At 41.2% G+C, this 16,935-nt stretch overlaps 1 protein-coding gene and 1 pseudogene across 7 annotated transcripts in view; both read left to right on the forward strand.

Moving 5' to 3' along the window:
• HPGD (hydroxyprostaglandin dehydrogenase 15-(NAD)) overlaps positions 1–16,935 on the forward strand; it is a 55,274-nt gene that overhangs the window by 12,780 nt on the left and 25,559 nt on the right. Inside the window, exon 5 of one of the 7 annotated variants that reach the window (XM_021071978.1) lies at positions 7–4,884. The gene's annotated coding sequence lies outside the window, so the exon portion shown is untranslated. 7 annotated transcript variants of the gene reach the window in all.
• On the forward strand, positions 4,782–7,759 carry LOC110256674 (annotated as a pseudogene).

Raw genomic sequence — 16,935 nt, forward strand, 5'->3', positions numbered from 1 at the left:
TTACTGGTAATTTGGAACATAAGAGAAACTCCTCAAAAATGCAGTGATTATCAACTCAGGTTTGAAATGGAGACTTGGTTTAATTTTTTTCGACTCATTCTATGCAGTTTTCCTTTGCATAACATAACAAGTTTGAACTACAGTTTTACTTCTGGTATTTTAAATTGTGACTCTTTAAGCTTTCTTACTGCAGTACTAGTTTTTAAAGCACGTGTATGCATTTTCCCTGTGTTTCTCTTTGTCAGAGGTTATTGTGAGATTCCTAAGCAGTAAAGCATCTTTGACAAACTAAAAAGTTCTAAAATGAAGTTGAGTCATCTCTACTCTCCTGTGTAATTTTAGGAAGAGTGTGTAATTTTAAAACAGAGCATATTGAGTGTGTTGGGATATGCTGTAGGAAGCCAAACTGTATCTCTACTTTCTCAGCGTCTCTGGCCCAGCCTGAAAATTAAATAGTCATAAGATTGATTCACTGGAGCCCAGCATACAGGTATCTGCATGTCCATGAGAGTCCCCATAGCAAAATGAGACCCAGAGAAATGGCAAGGCCTCAGTGTGTGCAAACTAGGTTGAACAAAAGCAAGAGACCTTGTGGGAAAGTCACTGAAAATGCAGGGAGACTAAAGGAAGGTAAAGAGTGACTCTTACAAGGTCTGAACAGATTTTGCTTGGCCCGGATTCCCATCTCTGGTGATAAGAATGTCTCTCTCCTCCTGGTGTGGGGACAGCATCTTTTATATGGGAGTTTTGCATCCTGCTTTCAGGAAGAAACAGGGAGATCAGACTGTTCTTCTTGCACCTGCTGTTTTACAAGTGCCTTTCGCTCAAAGTGGCTCTCATGCCCAGGCTAGCAAAAGCTCTTCAATCTGGAGCTTCCAAGTTTCCTTTCTCTCCACAAGAAAGAGCAAGAGAACACTGGGGTGGGGGAGGTATAACTTCTCTCCTAAGTGTCAGCATAACAGCAAACCTCATTCAGCTCACCTTCCTATGGGCTTTGACCTCAAGCCTCACCTAATGACAGGGGGATTCTGGGAAATGCAGTCTAGCTGGGTGCCTAAGGATGGATTTCAGCGGAGAGCTGAAGATCCTTGCTGAGACATGCAATTCAAACCGTGCTGGATTCAGGGCAGCGTGGTTTATGATCATCTGGTATCATATTACTCAGTAAGTAGTAGCTCTAAACCCTTGGCAGGAACTTATGAAGCAGAAGACTTTACTTTGAAAATTCTAGGGAAAAAAAATTATTAATGGTTCTCGAGTAGCTGGAGTGAAATCATGAAGCTTTAGATGCCTGAGCAATACTGACAGCAAGTCTAAAGTCAAAACAGCGTGAGGCTTTCTTCAGTTATCTGGTTGGTTTCAGTTACTGTGAAAACAGCAGAATAGGTGTCACCTCCTCCCCCTGCCCCACACCCACCCTCCAGCTCTAGCAGCAATGGGGGGGGGGGGTCTGTTGGAAGATACCTGTGACCACATTAGTGTCTGAGGCTCAGCATTTTTTCTCATCTTTCTGTGAATCCTTAAGCCACTGTGATCCTAGCACAGATGGAAATTTGGACAGCTCCCTCTTGAGGAGTTTTCAAAAATATACTAGCATCTCATTTTTCTGGGTTGCTTCGAGACAAAATGTCATGCCTAGAGTTATTATAGACCTGTCTCTATAGATTGTTCAGGGGTGTCTGGTAATCTTTCTAACATGACATCTACTTATAAATGATAGCATTGCAAGTGTAAGAGTGCATTAAAAAGTGGTAGCATAGGCAATAATAAAAAGAGATATTTGGCCCCAGAGAGGGCCAAAGTTTAGATTCTGGGAGGCTGAAAGCCTAAAGACACAGTGTCAAGGCAAAATCTACACTATTTTGAAATGAAATCCTAAGAAAAATATAGAAATGATGAGGGAATTAAGAAATATGTAATAGTTTATTAAGCATACAAATGTGAAAAAGAGACTGTGGTGATCAAAAGATAGTTTCGTGAATTCTCTCTGAAATTGAAGAGGGCTGGTAAGACTTGAAGAACCATGAACATTGTACAAGGATCCCCTTGACCTTATATCAGTAGAAGCACTGATTTCAATCTCAGGAAGGCTAGATGGCTTCCAGACTCCCTGGGAGAGATACTATACCAAAAGAGGCTTACTTGCCCCAAAGAGCATGAAAAGAGAAATACAATGTAGTACTGCCTTTTATCCAATAAAAATACTTAAATATGTAGTAACAATTAACATTCATTGAGCTCATGATGTTTAGGAGTTCATGATGCTGTTTTAAACACCCAGTCTGCGATATCTCACTTACTATGCTCAACCACCCTGGGAAGTAGATTATGTCATCTCTAACTTGCAGATAAGGGGACCAAGCCAGGAGAGCTTAAGTATCTTGGCTGAGCTTACACAGCAAGGGAGCAGTGATGCTAGAATTCTCATGCCAGCAGCCTAAGATGAGATCCCCTATGTCTTAGGGGATTGTATCTCTCTCTTCTATGGGTTCGTTTGCCAGTCTGCTTTGTCTGTCTCTCGTTCTGTGTCTAGTCAGCCTAACTGTAAAGAGGAACTGAATTCCTGTAGCTTGATGAAGCCAGCACGATTTGCTAGTATCTTCAGGCCTGCCAGGCACCACTTTAATCTCAGGACTACTTACTAGACGTACTAAACCTTAAGCCTTTGCCTCATTTGACACACACAGAGTAAAGCCCTGGAAACCTTTGGGGAACTTACCAACATCGCAAGTCAAAACATGCCATGGACAAGAGCAATTTAGGGTTGACAGTTAGACGTCCACTGGGACTTTCTTGGCTAAGAGCTTTCTTGGTCACATGGCCCAGCCCTGGATGTGAATTTTCTTCTCCCCTATCTCAGAGACCATAACAGGAAGGCTGTGTGGCTCTTTCTCTAATGGTGCCGCTAAAACAATGAATGGATGTAAATGAATGGGTATAAATTCCTCCTGACAGAGCGTGACGCCATTGATAATAGTTCAGTCGTTTGTCTCTGTCCATTATACTCGATTTGACTTCATAACGCCCGTCTTCCCTACCTGTGACATCAACACCGTTTCCTTGTGGCCACTGGCCCATCTGAACAGACCCTGCTCTCCTCTTTCCACCCCGGGCTTTGACACTGAGGTGCCCTCATCTCAGAAAAAAAAAGTATTAAAACATCTTGTCTTGTATTTTATCCATGCACCAAGGGCTTCTATCCTTCCCATGATGAAATCAGTTTGAAAAACATTTGGGGATTTTGTAATAGTGGAAGATAAATGCGGACATCTCAAACCTTCGCACTTTGCTCTGAAATACTGTCGGCAGTTTTATACCCTTGAAGTCACAGCATGTTGGCAGAGGTCAGAGGACCAAAAATGTCTGTGCGGAGTTACCAGAGGAAGTCATTGCTTTCTTTCTTAATTAAAAAAATTCCTCAGCTTATATGAAGTATAATGGACAAGTAAAATCGTAGCTGAAGTATTCCTAGTGCTTGCTTCTTCTGTGTTTTCCAAAGGTTCCTTGCTCACAGATGTTTCCTCTTTTCTCCCTCTGTTGGAGGAATAGTGGGTAATATTCAACCCAGCCAGAGTCCATCCTCATGATCTTTTGCACGGATTGCGTGGAATCATTTACTGTCATAGTAAAACCTTAAGTTGACACACTGGTTTGGGCAGAGAAGTTAATGAGTAATGACCACTGACGCAGACCGAGTATCAGATGCAATTAATAAGGTTCACAAATAGAAAGGAGTTAAAGTGGAGAGTGATTCCTAAGTGTGTGGAGGGCAGGTATGCTCTGGTCTGGAGCCCTCTTAACCACACAGACTCTTCTGTACGAGTTTTTGTCTTTAAACATCATATGCAAATCTGCACTCATGTTGCTGAACCCATCCTTAACTACTGAAAAACAGAAAGTTGAACTACAGGGAGGAGTGAGGTCTGATTTAATGCAGATAATCAAACAGCTGTGTTCCCGTAAGACATCCCACAGGAATCAAGGATGCCTCTTTTTTTTTTTTTTTTTTTTTTTAAGGGCCGCGTGCATGGCATATGGAGGTTGCCAGGCTAGGGGTCTAATCGGAGCTACAGCTGCTGGCCTAGCCACAGCCACAGCAATGCAGCATCCGAGCTGCACCTGCAACCTACACCACAGCTCATGGCAACGCCGGATCCTTAACTCGCTGAGCGAGGCCAGGGATCAAACCTGAAACCTCAGGGTTCCTAGGTGGATTCGTTTCCACTGCACCACAACGGGAACTCCAAGGATGATTTTTATATAGTTAGTTACTTCAAATGGCTGGCAAGGAAGGGCAATTGTCATAGGAAAAGGAGTCTGCTCACCAGCCCTGCTCCCACCTGCTGGACTTGTGAGGTCTTGGTGTTGGGGGGTGGGGGGGAGTGGGGGGGGCATTCTCTGTGCCTCAGAAATAAGTGGCATTGTGTGAGTGACATCAGGGAGGTCTGAATTGAAAACATTAGCATATCAAGAAAATACTTGAAAATCCTAATAGTTTTTAATGTGTTTCAAATACCACCCAGGGACACACTCACTTGAGCTCTAAGTTGCATGTAGAACAGTGTAACTGGCCTGCTGTTTGCATCACAGTGGAAGGGCTCAAGTTACCACGTTTTAAGTAACACATTCAAATTAACCAAACAAGTTGAACGTTTCCAGAAGGGAAATGGGGCTATGAAAGTAACTGGCAGGGTTTCCACCCCAAGAGCTACATATGTCAGTGTCTGTTGTCATATGGCAGAACTGAATAGTTGGCATAGCGTAGACTAAGCAGAGACATGATGCGAAGTGCAAGGGACTCACGCTGCCTGAAGAGCAGCACAACAGACCAGAAATTTCAGGTGATGCCCTTCCTTCATCTCCAAGCCAAAAAAAAAAAAAAAAGAAGGTGAGAGAGAGAAAGAAAAGGAAAGGAAATCATGTGGTACAACCCTCTGCAGCTATTCTTGCTCTAAGACAGGGGGACTAGCAAGTGCCAGTTCTAGGCATTGTGAGAAACTGTTGGCTCTATGTTAGCACATTGAACATTTACAGATCCCTACAACAGAAGTCAGTTTAATTATCTCCAATGTATAGTTGAGCATCTCACCTCCAGCAGGCTGCATAACTTGGGAAATAGGGTGAGACTTAGCAGTGGTAATAAAAGCAATTCTATGTTGCTGTATTTTAGTGTATATCGTGTAGAATGGATGAATCTGCTTTACCTGGGTCTTAGTTGGTCAGATGTCAAAGGCTATGAGAACATGGGCCACCTCTCATTTAGTACTGACAAGAGTCCACATGGTGTCTGTTTTTTTTGCTGCTTTATGGCTTAAAATTATTAAGAAGACACACATTAGAGGGTATCAATAGGAAAGAGTAAATACCTATAAATTGGTCTTTTGAGGAAAGGAGGAAAGATGAAGGCTTTCTTAGCCATGGGGGTCAAAAGACTGTTAGGAAAATGAATAACCTTCTAGAATTCAATATGAGGGATGTCACCTACGGGCTTTGTTTCGAGGCAGATTCTGACTCAGTAATAGGGTAGGTCCAGCACTTCTGATGCTGCTCCTTGGCCCACCCTTGAAGGAGCCAGCCTCTAGTATGCTCAGGGACATTCTTGGAGTGGCCGAGAAAGCTCATCTCAGTTTCCTTTACTCACAGCATAAGCAATGACAAGAACTTTCAGAAAGGGGGATTTTGATAGAACATTGGGGGCAGCTTTCTGGGAATTAACAATCCCTGGAAAGTGTTAGTGGAGTGCATTGGAGTTAGCTTTCTGGAAAGATCTTTATTATAGAAGATGTTGTTTTGTGGAAGTTTATGCCACTTTTTATGTCATGTCACACTTGAAAAGCAAACATGAGACTGGTTAATGGAAACCTGAGACTGAGGGACAAAACAGCATCAGATAATGTGCTTTTACTGTGTGGAAAATCACATGAGGAAGTCCACCAGTTACTCTGGTCAGCTTTCTGCACACACACATAGATAAATAGATTCTCACTAGTTCTCTTTTTTCCCTCATATTAGAGAAGTGATGGCTAAAAACAGAAAAAATGGGTGGGTTGACCCGAAGAGAGGAAGGGGCAGGCTCCGAGTGCCCAGAAGGGCTCTTGCAGGGGGCCCCACAGCAATGGTAACAGAAGTGCAGCTCCTGCAGAAGCTCCACGTCCGGGTGGAAGCAGCGCTAGGGAGCATCCTTGCCTGGTAAGAGGAAGAAGGGGAACCTGGCGCGTGCCTCCTGCAGCGCCAGAGAACCGGAGCCAACCCTTAGCCCTGCCGCAAGGCTGTTCTTGCTGAGAGCAGCCAGGGTTCCTTTGTTTTCCTTTCGGACGTTTGTCTTAAACATGGACAAACACACCACCTTCCAAGGCTGTACCGTGTACCTGGCCTGCAGAAAACTTTTTTTGGTTCAAGACGTTTATTTGATGTTTCCAATCTCCGAGTTCTGGTATTGATGCTGAATGTGCCTTTTTAGCATATTAAAATAGCTGTACTCAAGGATGCCGTCCCTTCCTTGTCGGAATGCCAATGCCAGATCTTGCGGAAATTCTACTTGAGCCTGTGACACTCCCTTGTAACCACACACTCTGTAAACCATGCTTCCAGTGGACTGTCGAAAAGGCAGATTTGTTCTGTCCCTTCTGTTGCCGCTGGGTCTCTTTGTGGACCCAGCACCATGCCCGAACAAATTCTCTTGTCAATATGGAACTATGGAAGATAATTCAAAAACACTATCCAAAAGAAGGCAAGCTTAGAGCCTCTGGGCAAGAATCAGAGGAAATTGTTGATGACTATCAACCAGCCTGCCTATTAAGTAAACCTGGGGAATTAAGAAGAGAATATGAAGAGGAGCTAAACAAGGTGGAGGCAGAGTGAGGAGCCAATGAGGAAGAAGAAGACAAAGCCAGTGAAGAATACATACAGAGGTTCCTGGCAGAGGAGAAAGAAGAGGAAAAAAAAAAAATGACAGGCAGAAAATAGGCAAAGGGAGTTAGAAGAACAACTGAAAAGTGATGAAGGGCTGGCAAGAAAGCTAAGCCTTCATATTAACAATTTCTGTGAGGGAAATGTCTTGGCATCACCCTTGAATTCCAAAAAATCTGATCCAGTCACAACAAAGTCGCAAAAGAAAAGTAAGAACAAGCCAGCAAACACTGGAGCTATTCAAACGTATTTGTCACCTAAATCTCAACTTGGGTCAACATCACAGTCTGAAGTTGTGCAGGAAGACAGGAAAAGCTCCATGTCTAAGGAAGCTGACGGCAGTAATGTGAAGAACTCTACATGGCAAGACATGGAAATTGAGGACGATATGCCAATACTTTCTCCACAGATATGCCTTGACGTTCAAGAGCAGGGTACAAAATCTTCAATGGAGTCACCCATGCCTCAGTTATGTGCCAGTGGTAGAGAATGGTGCCATGAAGGAAAAATCAAAACAAAAACAGTCATGAGAAAGTGTTATGTGTCATAAGTCATGAAGGACCTAAAGCCAGAGATAGCAAATGAAGAGTCTCACCTACTGATCAATGAAGATATCTCCAAAAGAAAAAAATCAGGAGTCTTTGTTTGAAGCAGTCAGGGACCCATGCTCTTCTGCAAAAAGAAGAAAAATGTTCCCCACAGCTTCCTCAGATCAAGAAGAAATGGAAATCAACTTTACTCAAAAGCTGATAGATTTGGGAGCTCCCATCGTGGCGCAGTAGAAACGAATCCGACTAGGAACTGTGAGGTTGCAGGTTCGATCCCTGGCCTCGCTCAGTGGGTTAAGGATCCGGCGTTGCTGTGAGCTGTGGTGTAGGTCACACACACGGCTCGAATCTGGCATTGCTGTGGCTGTGGTGTAGGCCGGCAGCTGGAGCTCTGATTCGACCCCTAGCCTTGGAACCTCCATATGCCGTGAGTGCAGCCCTAAAAAGCAAAAAAAAAAAAAAAAAAAAAAAAAAAACTAGAAAAAACAAACAACTGATAGATTTGGAACATCTACTCTTCAAGAGATGTAAACAAGAAGAACAGGACAGTTTATTAAGCATTACAGCTTCAGAAAGAGGTGGATCAAGAACACATGAGGCCAAACAGGCAAAAAGGATCCCCAGATGAATTATCAGCTACGGCTACTTCCTCACCTCCAGACAAATTGCTAAATGGACAGAGGAGGAGTTCCAAAGATAGGAACTTAAAAAGACAAACTGATCTAGAGCATCCAGAACCTCAGAGAGGCTCAAAAAATGAAAATTGGCAAACTTCTTTTAAGATCCAGTTGAATCACTCAATTAATGGAAGAAAGCTACCAAATTCTATTAAAGATAATTGCAATATACCTAAAACTGCTCATTCCCTACAGCCTAGTAAGTCACAGAAAAATATTTTTCAGATGTTTCAGAGATACACAACGTAATGCATAGGTAAAGGGAGTATTTTATAATCTAGGGAACCTGGGTTGTGAAGCTCTCTATCATAGATTCTTTATAAATTTTTCATAATTCTGCTCGGTGGGCATATTCTTTATCCTTAAAGGACTGTGTGATTATAAGGGAGGAATGTACAAATGTGTTCGTGCCAAACTCAGTTTAAGCAAGGGTCCCAATCTTTTCTTTTTTTAGTAACCATGATGTATTACGTTGACAGTCATTATGGATAAAAATGCCTTAGCCAGGGAGTTCCCTGATGCCCTAGTGGTTAAGAATCTGACATTGTCACTGCTGTGGCGGGAGTTCGATCCCTGGCCAGGGAACTTCTGCATGCTGCAGGCATCGCCCCCCAAAAAAGAAAGAAAACCTATTTTAAAAAAAGAAATCCCTTGGCCAACTCTCTTCATTTTCATGTGTGTCCAAAAAATGCATATTTAATGTCTTTGCTCACCTTTTTGTCCTGACTAGTAATCAAAGCAACACTATAATATAACAGTAAGTTAAGGAATCCAGGCAGGGTTTAAAATCTAAATTTTCTTGCAACTCTCCCATATGTTTGCAAAACACTTGAAATGCACCTTCCATTACACCGAAGTCATCTAATTTCCATTTCTACTTTAATTACTTTAAGTATTAAAGCTTTTTCTTTGACTTCAAATGGACTAGGATCAATATGAAATCAGAAGAATGAGAGTTTTCTGGAAATCAGGAATTAGTTGACAGAAAGGAAACTAGACTCTGTGCAAAAGGAGCTAAGAGTTGGGATGAGGAGGAGTGGGGTGGACTGACAATTTGGAAATATTGGAACTGAGTGGGTAATCAGACAACTGAGTTCCAGGATGGAGTGGCAAATGTAGTTTGGTAAAGAATTCTGCTTCGTCCTTTCTTTGCTAAATAACACAGAAAACATTTGGGTTTTATAGATTTTCATACCATAGTATATAATCTGCTATTCCAGGAAAAGGAAAAAAAAAAAAAAGAAAGGAATTTGCTGTAGGAGAATTATATCTCAGTATTCTAGGTTATAGAACTTGGCTAACCAAATGTTTATTTCCTCAAGCTATCGTTTGTATTGATACTGACTTTTATTTGTGTTTATGCTTAAAAGTAGGAGGTATGATACTTGGGGTTTGCCCTATCTTACCCCTGAAAGTTGTCAGAAGGTAGCAATTTCATTTTGTGAAATTTAACTTAGAGACTGTTAATCTTTTCTCTTTCTTCCTTTTTTTAAGGCTGCACCCGCAGCACATGGAGGTTCCCAGGCTAGGGGTCGAATCGAATCGGAGCTATAGGACAGCTGCTGGCCTACAGGACAGCCACAGCAACGCAGGAGCTGAGCTGCGTCTGTGACCTACACCACAGCTCAGGGCAACGCCAGATCCTTAACCCACTGAGCAAGGCCAGGGATCAAACCCAAAACCTCATGGCTCCTAGTTGGATTTGTTTCTGCTGCACCACAATGGGAACTCCAAGACTGCTAATCTTTTGTTTCATTAATGTGAACAACCTTGAGCAAACAAACAACAGTTTTAACAGCATTTCTGCTGATGTCTAGTTAACCATCTTTTTAAGGTAATTATACAATAAAATGTCCTAGGGCTAGTAATTTTAGCTTAAATTTGTCAGTATTTTTATGCATTATTAAGATTTTTTCCTCCAAATTTTATAACTGAAATTCTGTAATCTTTGCATACTTGATGGGATCTACTTCAGTATTGATTGGGTAGTTATGGGTAGAATTCTGATGCAATTTAAAGTTTATTTTGCTCTTTCTCAAAAGTGCTTAATCTCTGAGTAATGATTGTGTTGAAAAGAAGTGTAGTTAAAAAGTAACCAGATATGTCTGAAATAGACTGAAATCTGTCATTTCATCAAAGCAATATTTTTTAAGACCAATTTTGCTTTACATTTTATGGTAGACACTGTTGGAACCCCTCAAATTAAGGGTTATATAACTAAATCTTCCTGAAATAATCCATAACAAAAGGTGGGAAAATAATGTAATGTATTTAGCATTTACATGTATAACCACTTATTTGGGAAGAAGTCTTCCTGCCTAAAGTTGGTTTCAAGTTAAATTTTTTAATGTCTCAATTAGTCCTTATGATACTCCTACAATGAATGCATTTTTGTGAGAAACCAGTAAATGTTTTCTGTTGATCATTAGAATGTACTGATACTTTTCCTTCCATTTTATGGACGGGATATGAGAGTGTTTAATTTCTTAGGGAGTGCTAAAATTGCGTAGAGGTTGAGTATCTGAAAATTAAAATAATTTTAAAATTCTTTTAAAAAAGAAAAATGGGTAGACAATTTATTCTTTGGTTGTAAAGAAAATGTGAGGAATTCAGTTCCTGCTTTTTGGCACAGCTGCTGAGCCCAAGTTTATCATGCAAAGTTCAATATCCTTAGATTCTCAATTTATTTTCTAAGTTGAACTTCTCTAGGACTTCTGGGGAGTCTATTTTATGAGGTTTATATCCATTTCAAAGAAAATATGTTCAAGGATTCAGTACAATTGTTGTCTGAGCAGATTTTAGTTTTTTGCACAAAAACTTTTGAGGCTTTTTACCTCCTGTGAGATGTAAATATTAAAATTATCTTTTGTAAATAAAGGTGGAAAGAATATGAAAGACAGAAGAGCTAATGTGGAAGTGGAAATTATATTTTATTTTTCTAAATGACTTCTTGTTCTATAATTGTGTGTCATTTTCAGCTATTTAATTTTTTTTTTTTTTTTAATCTCATCAGCCAGTACCATTGGGTCTGATTATCCTGAGTGGTTTTAGAAAATATTTCTCTGTTTCATGGGTACAGTTTCTCCCTCTATTGATGTTATTCTTCTTAATCTACAGTTTGACTAACATAGACCTGCTACTAGTTAGATGTGTTATATTTTGAAGAGAGCTGTTTTGCAATTCTTTAAGTAAACTTGCACAGTGCTGGGCCTAGAATAACAAGTATTGATGTTACTGATTTTTTTTCTATTTTTTAATCTCTGTTTTATTTATTTCCCCTCTAATCTTTTTTATCTTTAAAATTAATTTAAATTTTGTTTGTTCCTCTTTTTCCAATTCTTTTAGGTGATGGGTTAGGTTATTTATTTGAGATTTTTCTTATTTCTTAAAGAATGCCTGTATTCCTGTGAACTTCCCTCTAAGATCCGCTTTCACTGCATCCCATAGATTCTGTAGGGTTGTTTAACGGTTGTTTTCATTGTCATTTGCCTCAAGGTGTTTGTTCATTTCTTCTTTGATTCCATCATTGACCCTTTGGGTTTTTTTAGTAGCATGATGTTCAATCTCCATGTAATTGCTTTTTTCTTTCTCCTTTTATTGCGGTTGAGTTAAGTAAGTACTAAAATCTGTTCCTCACTTTTTAAATATAAGGTGTCTATTTTTAAGGACCATTAAGAGTTCTTTACGACATCAAACAAAATGATGTTTCTTTGGAGACTGTTCTCTCCTTGTCACAATCCTTTGTTTTGTTATTCTTAAATCCTTTAACGTGAAAACAAAATAATTTAACTGTGCATATGGGAAATAATTTGAAAGATTTTTAAAAATCCAGGTTTTTTTTTTTTTTTTTTTTTGCTAGCAACCAGGCCTGCAGTCATTATACTGGCAGCTCTCCGTGTGAGGTCAGATGGGGTAATGTGTCTGGTCACCCAGCAAAGTTCTACGTTCTTACTCCTGCACCAGGGGCTCTCCCATCTGGTTGACACATTTCAATAGCACATATTTAAAATACTTCTTCATTATCCTTTGTACTTAAAGTTACTAAATACATAGTTCTTAAATGAATGCGATTCCCTAAATACTTTTGAATTAGGAGTAGCAACAGCCCACAGCTTGCTGAGGTTTAGAAGTCTCACCATGTTAGACAAGTGTACCACGTCTGTGGCATTGTAGTGCAGAAGATAACGATTTCCTTAAATGGTACGAAGTGGATAAACAGATCAATAAATCAATAAAACGGCACTTGGAGATGTTTCATCTTAAGGAAAAATGTTTAACTTATATTTATATAAAAATAATGGTTAGTAGTAATGCTCACTATGTTCTGGGCACAGTTTTAAGTGTTTTATGTAAATTTGCTCATTTAAGACTCACGATACCTACTGTCACCACTCTAGTTCAAGAAGACAAGCACCATGGTGCCGTGGCAGTAATCCTCCCAAAGGTAGCAGAGCTTACTGTGGTGGATTCAGGATTTGCATTCAGGCAGTCTGGTGCCCAAAGTCCAAACAAACTCCTGTCCTGTAAAGCCTCTGGACAAATTCAATGAAAAGGACTTTTTATTTTTTTTTTTATTTTTTTATTTTTTTTAATTTTTTTTTTTTTTGCTATTTCTTGGGCCGCTCCCGCGGCATATGGAGGTTCCCAGGCTAGGGGTCGAATCAGAGCTGTAGCCACTGGCCTACGCCAGAGCCACAGCAACGCGGGATCCGAGCCGCGTCTGCAACCTACACCACGGCTCACAGCAACGCCGGATCCTTAACCCACTGAGCAGGGGCAGGGACCGAACCCGCAACCTCATGGTTCCTAGTCGGATTCGTTAACCACTGCGCCACGACGGGAACTCCAAAAGGACTTTTTAAATGGTTAAATAGTATAAAAAATAACATTCTCGGAGTTCCCACAGTGGTGCAATGGGTAAAGTATCCAGAGTTGCTACCACTGTGGCACAAGCCACACATGCAGGTTTGATTTGATCCCAGACCCAGGAACTTCCATAGGCCGTGGGTGTGGCCAGAAAAGAAAAGAAAAATCAAAGAAAAAAATAACATTCTGGTCAAATGATGATCCTTCCCCTTGGTTTTATACATTTCAACTAACTTTTTTAAAAACATGTTTTCATTATATTTGTCGCTTAATTGGTACCAAACACATATTTCTAAAATGAATTTACTCCTATAAAACCTTTTGAATTAGCACACACTGCATTTTAAGGGAAGAAAACTAATGGGAAATCTTGAGATATTGGCTGCAGATCTGGAATTTAAATTTGAAAATCATGTGTGTTTGTGTGTGCGTGCGTGTGAGAAAGAGAGAGAATGAGAATTAGAGAGATATTGAGAGGATGCATTTCATCCACAAGAGTGGGTAAGGTCACCCAGGGCAAGAGTATGCATACAAAAGCAGAGAGAGGAGTTCCCTTCATGGCTCAGAGGTTAACAAACCCAGCTAGCATCCATGAGGATGTGGGTTCGATCCCTGGCCTCTCTCAGTGGGTTAAGGATCTGGCGTTGCCCGGAGCTGTGGTGTAGGTAATAGACATAGCTCGGATTCCGAGTTGCTGTGGCTCTGGTGTAGGCTGGTACCTACAGCTCTGGTTGAAACCCTAGCCTGGGAACCTCCATATGCCGAGGGTGCAGCCGTAAAAAGACAAAGAAAGAAAGAGAGGAGGGGAGGGGAGGGGAGGAGAAAAGAAAAGCAGAGATGTCAAGGGCCAGCTGTCAAGTCCCCCAGTCTATTTCTGGGTATTTCTGGGTCTGGTCAAGGAGAGGAGGAGCCAGCAAAGGACATGGAGGAAGAGCTGCCAGGCGTGTGAGGGAGACGGACACCAGCGTCAAGAAGGCAGTGTTTCAGGAGAGCATAATTAATAGTGTTGGCTGCTACTGAGGAAAGTATCAAGCAAGATGAAGACGAGAGATTTAGCCTTAGAAGACATCAATTATTGGCAGCCTCCACAAGATCTGTTTGACTGAACAGATGAAAGTCTGGTGAGGGTGAGCCATGGAACAATGGAGAGGCAGCTGGAGAAAGACATGAAATTAGAAACTGATTTCGAGACAGGATAATATCTCAAAGAAAAGTGCTTCTCCTTTGATTCTACACTTGGTGACAGTGACCACGCTAGGCTCCCTAAAATACTTCCAACTTTAATTTCTATGACACGATGTTTAGCTTTTCTTCCTACCTCCATGGATTCACCCTTCTCCATCTTTTGCTTGGTCATCCTCTACCACACAGGGCTGCCATGTATAGTTGGTGCCGGTTGTAAACTGCAGAATCTTTGGGTCAAGACACAGTGTCTCCAGAGTCATGCCAGATACACCCTGTGCCGTTCTCTGTGCTGACCCTGATTACTTGCCTCAAAACAGATTTTTATTTGAAGCACATGGAAACATTATATGTTGGTGCTGTGAGTCTAAGACTGGGAACAGAAGTATGGCTAACCAGCACTGAAGTTGATCACAATAGCAACACCGTTATAAGGGGAAAATGGGTCATGAGACCCAGTAGAAAATGTTGGCTTTGCAAAACATTTCTACCCCATTGAAAGTCATTGTCAAAAAGAAAAACAGGAGTTCCGGTCTGTGGCGCAGTGGAAAAGAATCCAACCAGGAACCATGAGGTTGCGGGCTCAATCCCTGGCCTCACTCAGGGGGTTAAAGATCCAGCGTTGTTATGGCTGTGGTGTAAGCTGGAGGCTACAGCTCCAATTCGACCCTAGCCTGGGAACCTCCATAAGCCGTGGGTGCAGCCCTAAAAAAAGACAAAAAGACAAAAAAAAAAAAAAAAGCTTTCCTCTCTCCCTTTAGCCTCCCTTTTCAAAGCAGCAAACTGAAGGTGAGATAGCAAGTTTCTACATTGAAAGTCACCTAGCAAACTGGGGAGAAAAACATTGCAGACCTTCACCTGTTCAAAACATAAGAAACAGCAATTAAAATGTGCATGTAGTGGGGAAATAAAGAAAAATTCTATTTAACTAAACTAACTACAACTTGCTTAAATAAAATAATTGAAAAATAGAATTCTCTTTATTTGTAATACCCCCAAACTGAACCTATCTATCAAAAGAGAAATGTATATGCAGTTGATAGGTCGATCTTTACAGTGTAATACTATTCAGAAAAAGGAAGAAAGAGAAGTAAGATGTTGATACACATTGCAACATGGATGAATCCCATAAGAATTATCCTGAGTGAAAGAAGTCAGACAGAAAAGTTTGTCCTGTGTGATGACATTTATATAAACTTCCAGAAAAGGCAAACTGGTCTATAGTGGCACAGAGCACATTACTGGTTGCCTGGTGGGGAGGGAAAGGCAGAAGAAGGGATGACACAGAGGCACGAAGAAACTTTGAGGGTGGATGTGTTCGTATCTTGATTGTGGTCATGGTTTCTTGGGTGTAGATATATGTCAAATCTTATCAAACCACACACTTTAAATATATGCAATGTACTGTGCGCCAGTTATACCACAAAGCTGTAAAAAACAGTTTGAAAAGAGTGCTTGATTTCTGAATATCCGAAACTGTTGTATGCAGCCCTCGATTGAATGTCAGAAAGTAAAAGCAGAAGGAACCGTTTTGCAGGAGAGCAGAGAAAATGTCCTTGGCGTGCTGCAAGATTCATAAAACTAAGTGCCGCTTTAAAAAAATGCAGACAAATCCCTTTGCATTCTGATTGCACTTGCAGTTCTACCTTTAAAGGAAAGTTCTGTGTTTTGCGCTCACAGAATGAACCCAACATTATTTGATTTATTTTACTGCTGGGACACTTTGAACTCAGTGGGGTTCAGAAGTTCAGTGCCTTCACAGAGGTAACAAAGATACTTTCCACCTTCATGTTTGACAGCATCTGTGAACAGGGGCCTCGTGTGTTTGGTCGCTGTCAACTAACTCACCTCGGATTAAGGTTCACTCCTGCCGACTGTGAACACCATCGACAGTCACCACTCTGGTCTCATAAACACTGACGGAGAGGGGAGAACAATGACTAACCCACAAGAACAAGAAGCAGCAACGCCTGGCTGCACCTGTTTATTGTCTTTATCCGGACCTCCTAATACACCTGTATACTGTAGAGAGGCACCATGAATTCTTGTTGACTGACACTGACGAACTTAATTAACATATACATTTTACTTAACCTAAAAAAAGCAAAAACGAAACAACACAACCACATGTCAACAGTACTTTGAGATCCGTGAGTGGACGCACTGTGTGTGATCTCCCATCCTCAGGGATTTGACGGCTCTTGAGCAAACATACTTCATAAATGGAGACCTGGCAGGCACCCAGGGGGGTGGTGCAGGTTTGCCTTTATCGCTGAACTTTGGTACAATAGGCTTACTCACAGTCGGCTGTTCTGCGACTGGCTAGCTGGGCGGAGATGAGTACATCTCAGCAGAATCATTTACTACTATTAGCATGACATTTGATATTATTAACATTATAATAATTAGGGATGGCCTCTTCCTTGACAGAGAGAAACCATACATTAAAAAAAAAAAAAAAAAAAAAAAAGGCAGAACATGGAGTTCCCATTGCGGCTCAGTGGTCATGAACCCGAGTTCCATCCCTGGCCTCGCTCAGGGGGTTAAGGACCTGGCGTTGTCATGAGCTACAGTGTATGTAGCAGATGTGGCCCGGATGCTGCATTGCTGTGGCTGTGGTATAGGCCAGCAGCTGCAGCTCCAATTAAACCCCTAGCCTGGGAACCTCTGTATGCCGCACATGTGGCCCTAAAAAGACAAAAAAAAAATTTTTTTTTTCACTGTTGATTGAGATATAGAATCAATCAGTCAGG

Source organism: Sus scrofa, chromosome 14, assembly GCF_000003025.6.
Source record: "Sus scrofa isolate TJ Tabasco breed Duroc chromosome 14, Sscrofa11.1, whole genome shotgun sequence".
Taxonomy (NCBI): domain Eukaryota; kingdom Metazoa; phylum Chordata; class Mammalia; order Artiodactyla; family Suidae; genus Sus; species Sus scrofa.